We start from the raw sequence: 5,657 nt of genomic DNA on the forward strand, positions 1-5,657 counted from the left end.
CCGCCTCGGCCTCCCAAAGTGCTGGGATTACAGGCTTGAGCCACCGCGCCCGGCCCTGTTGCTCTTTCTTTATTTATTAACTGTATCTCTCACTGGCACTTTCTCAGATGTCATCTTTCTCTGTATTCCTAGTGCTGTTTATGCTGCCAGCTATACAATGATTTCAGATATCAACTATCTCATAAGTATCAAGGTCATGGGCTCCTACTTGGCAGAAGTTCTGTTTCATGTCTTTGGTCTTTGTAGAAATGCCATGCCTTCCAGGTAATCTGTTACTTCATTACTTCAGGTAACCTCTTATTTCTCCAAGTACTTGATATGGGGCTGTCATACAGCAAACACTACATCATGGTCTGTGTTACGGCTACTAATGCCACCAACTTTGAGATAACAAGCACTTGAGTGAGGGAGTGAAAAGAGCACTGATTTGAGAAGCAGATAATGTGATTTATATCTAGGCTACCACATCTATTAACTGAGTGACTTTGAGGAAGTCATTTTGCCTAGATAGCCTTGGTTTGATTGTTTTATGTATCTCCAGAATTTATTCTGGAAGCTCAAAAAGGTAATGTACACAAAACCACTTGCTAAACTACAAAGTACTTAAAGGTATATGGAATAGGTCTGCGCCATTTTCCATACTTGAAGTATACTTGACTACGCTTTTGGCCTCCAGAACAAGGCATGGTGCCTACTGAGTACTCCCATTAGTATTGCAAGTTAAATTAATAATTAATCCATAAGAAATTCATGCAACATTGACCAAACAAAAAGTTTGAGAACAATTCTATCTTGGAACTCCTTTTAAAAGATGAGATTTTTTTTCAACTTTCTTAAAAAATAATGTTTGATGTGTCTCCTGTGCCTTACACCCATTTATTCTTATTACTGGCTTAGGGAAGCCCACTGCATTCATGGACAGATTGCTTCTGTCTCAGATGTCTTCCATTTACAACCAGTCCCCATGCATCCCCATATTTCTTATTGATGGCTTTTAAAAAGCAAGCCAGCCCTTTATCCCAGCACAGCCACCGTGGTTCTCCTTTTAGATCTTGTTCATCTGTTTACAAGGCAACAAAACGGACATAAACATCCTTGGTACAGCTCAGTGGTGGAAAAATACGACAGTAATAATCTTGGTTTTCAGGCAAGTAATGAATGGTATATCTATATCCCTGAAGAGAGAATATTAGAAATGATTACAACATCCAGCTGCCGAATGACCCAACTTGCATAAATGATGCTGACAAGAACTAGGAGAAAAATGTATTTTGCAGTGTTAATTAGTTTTCAAATGGTGATAACAGCTAAGATGATAATAGAGCAAGAATAGGAATAAAATAATATCTATTCCCATGTTGGAATATTCATATTTTTTTAAATACTTTAAGTGGGGGGTTACATGTGCATATCATGCAGGTTTGTTACATAGGTATGCATGTGCCACAGTGGTTTGCTGCACCCATCACCCCATCATCTATTAGGTATTTCTCCTAATGCTATCCTTCCCCTAGCCCTCCACCCCCCAACAGGCCCCCGGTGTGTGACGTTCTCCTCCCTGTGTCCATGGTTTTCATTGTTCAACTCCCACTTATGAGTGAGAACATGCGACATTTGGTGTTCTGTTCTTGTGTTAGTTTGCTGAGAATGATGGTTTCCAGCTTCACCCATGTCTCTGCAAAGGACATGAACTCATGGCATTTATGGCTGCATAGTATTCCATGGTATATATGTGCCACATTTCCTTTATCCAGTCTATTATTGATGGGCATTTGGATTGGTTCCAAGTCTGTTATTGTGAATAGTGCCACAATAAACATATGTGTGCATGTGTTGTTATAATAGAATGATTCATAATCCCTTGAGTATATACCCAGTAATGGGATCGCTAGGTCAAATTTTATTTCTAGTTCACATTTCTATATCTTACCGAATTCTCATAAAAATTCCTTCAGGTATGCAGGGTATTGATTTTTAGGCCAAGCAGTAAATGAGAAAATTGAGGTACCAAATAACTTGTTCATGCTTTCTTTGTGATGTGTGAAGTTTATGTAATGATGTGTAGTGAGTCCTATGGTCCAGTACTATATTAAAAAGAAGGTTTCTTCCCTCAGGTAGCCTGTGTTTTAGTAAGCGGGAATTGATGCCCAAATAAATAGCATGCAGGATATTCAGATCTTTGCTGGAAAGGAAGATAGACAGAAGGGCTTCTCTCAGAGAGGGTGGTCAAGAAAGTTCTCTCGGCCGGGCGTGGTGGCTCATGCCTATAATCCCAGCACTTTGGGAGGCTGAGGCAGGTGGATCACGAGGTCAAGAGATCGAGACCATCCTGGTCAACACAGTGAAACCCCGTCTCTACTAAAAATATACAAATTAGCTGGGCATGGTGGCACTCGTCTGTAGTCCCAGCTATTTGGGAGGCTGAGGCAGGAGAATTGCTTGAACCCAGGGGGCGGAGGTTGTGGTGAGCTGAGATTGCGCCATTGCACTCCAGCCTGGGTAACAAAAAGGAAACTCCATCTCAGAAAAAAAAAAGAAAAAAAAAGAAAGTTCTCTCTGAGAGGCAAGTCTTCAACATGAGATGGGAGAAGGAGAAGATAGTCAATAGGAAAGATTTTGAAAAATAATTCCAGGAAAAGGAAATTATAAGCAAAAAGCCTGTGAGACAACAAAGCGCTTGATGCTCCGTAAAAAGAAATAGAAATCTGCATGGTTAGAATATAGTAACAATGAAGAAAAATGCACATTAAGCTGAAATACACAGGCAGGTGCCAGATTATGCAATATTTATAGGCTATGATAAGAGTTACTATGGTAATTTATTATTAACCATCTAGAAAACTGGCAAAATCCTATTTAACCATGATATATTTTTATTAGATAATACTGTCTTCTGAATTTTTACACTTAATTTTCTCATCCTGTCTATAACGGATTGGGAATAAAACTTACACAAACCTCAAAACAACTGAATAATTGTTTACCCTTTTCTATTTTTCTGGAAAATACTATTTAAGTTAGGAAATCTCTATTTCTTTAAAAGCTTTGTAGAAGATGCGTCAAAACTATTTAGGCCAAGAATTTTTATATTTGGGCTAGGAAGAAAAGTGGCTTTATAAATATAAAATTTTACCATCAGTAAAAGTTATTAGCCAATTCGTTATTTTAGAAATTATTTTTGCTTGTAGTTTGTAATTTATTTTTCTGGGAAATTTATTGTCAATTATTATGTTTTACATTTTATTATACTCAACCTACTTTTTAAAATTATGTTTTACTTACATCTGTTTTTTGATTTTTATTTCTCTTGCCAAAAAGTTATCTATTTAAGACTAAGATAACTAAGAGATCTTTTCAAAGAAGCAGTTTATTATTTTCTTCCTATCTTTTTAGTTTATTTTTGTTCTCTCCCTTGAGTGCATATGACGTAGCACTAACCACGTAAAAAGATATAGCTTCATGTCATCATTTTAATGGCTGCATAATACCTCACTAAACTTATTTAACATGGTTGTAATAATTTCTCTAATAAATATTTTTCAGTTTTATCTATTGTAAATTATTCTGAACACTTGTTATATTATTCTATTAAGACAATTTCTTGCAAGTTGATTTAGAAAATCAGAATATATACATTTCAGCTTTTAATGCATGTTACCAAAAATTTCTCTAGAAATACTGAACAAATAACACTCTCCCCAATATACAAAGAAGTGCTTAAGCTCCTATTTCTTCTCACATTTTCTAGGGCTGTGAATCTTTGGTTATCTCAAAACAAAAGAAAACATCCTGCTATTGTCATCCATCTTACCCAGCACAAAATGTAAGTTCCTTCAAATACTTCCAAGGCTGTATATAATCTGTCCTCTCTCCCCACTCTCTAAACACATGCTAACTTTTTCTCCTCTGTTTCTCTCTTCTTTCACTGGGATTTACTCCAGCCACACTAGATCCCTCATTGTTCCTTACCCTAAGCAAGTGTCTACCTAGGGTTTTTGTACTAACTGCTCCACCTAACTAGAATGTCCTTCCCCAGGAAGCTAATGTGAATATATATGTTTGTATTCACATTTTTTATGTCACTTTTTCTAGGAGGACTTCCCTGAAAACTCAATCTTTTTAAAGCACTCTACTTCCTAACTATATCTACACTGTAATGTTATAGCTCACCTAGAAATAGCAATTTGAACTCATGATTTGAAAAAAATACATCCTTACTATTATAACAAAATTGACAAAGAGCTATTCTCTTATCCAAAGATGATATATACAGTAAGAATATAGAATTTTGTTTCTAATATAATTTCAACTAAAAGAGTACTGAGTTCATAGGGGAAATAGCTCACTTCCATGTGTGAGGTAGGAATAGTAGAAGGAGTGCATGGTATATCTTATGCAAGAAAAGTAGAAGATTTTCAATGATCATTTGTTCATGTCAAAAGAACAAAGGTGCTAGCTTGCAGAAGGTTCCATTGAAAAATGTTGTGATGATGTGAACATCAAAAAGATAATAATGATTTCGCTGATTGAAATGTATGGAATCAGTGAAAAGTAATTCATTCCTAAGTTTCCTTAAATTCAAGAAAAATAATATGCAAGATATAAAATTACCTCTTATGTCTATGTAACACAAAAACTTTGCATTTAATTAAATCTTTAGAATTAACTTTCAATTTATAAGAGATACAAGGATAAAGAAAACATCAAATGATACCACAAGCAAGTAGTCACAAAAATCCAAAATGACCAATTTACTGGTCAATTAGCAGAATGACATTGCATTAAAGACTGTTGAAAATTGAAAAAGAAAAAATCTTATTGTATATAGCAAAATGTAATGTACAATTTGAGTTGGATTATGATTGGAACAGACGAGCAGCAAAGGACATCTTTGGATAGAAGGAGGCATTTTATTAGTTATTAGGTTGTGGAGGAATTATTACTAATGTTGCTAAGTTGATTCTATCGTTTTAGCCATGTAAAAAGACTTATTTTTTGGAAAACACTCTGAAATATTTAGGTATGAACTGTTACTATGATTGTTCAATTGGCTTAAAATTTATTTAAAATACATTGGCATAAGCAATAGTGAGTATGTGTGGAAAGGGAAGGTTGGTGTTTGCTTTGATCTATATAGCAATATCGTCAATTGATTTGTTGACCACAAATAATGATACATCTTCACTTTTGGCTTTTGATAAATATATCATAACACTCAACCGTATGACATTTTAGCTAAAATGTATAATATTTGTTGTGCATCAAGTTAGTTAGAATAATGAATCCTAGAACTATCTTTGCACTAGTAAAATTAGCAACCTATTAATTAGAATAAACATGTAAAACTTGTAAGTTTGGTTAAAATAATGGTGGTTCCATATATAGACTATCTAAAACATTGATACAGTCTGTACTGTCGGCTACATAGAGTATAAGAATCTACATGCCGGGCGCGGTGGCTCACGCCTGTAATCCCAGCACTTTGGGAGGCCGAGGCGGGTGGATCACGAGGTCAACAGATCGAGACCATCCTGGTCAAAATGGTGAAACCCCGTCTCTACTAAAAATACAAAAAATTAGCTGGGCATGGTGGCGCGTGCCTGTAATCCCAGCTACTCAGGAGGCTGAGGCAGGAGAATTGCCTGAACCCAGGAGGC

This window comes from Cebus imitator, unplaced genomic scaffold (assembly GCF_001604975.1).
Source record: "Cebus imitator isolate Cc_AM_T3 unplaced genomic scaffold, Cebus_imitator-1.0 Scaffold60, whole genome shotgun sequence".
NCBI lineage: Eukaryota > Metazoa > Chordata > Mammalia > Primates > Cebidae > Cebus > Cebus imitator.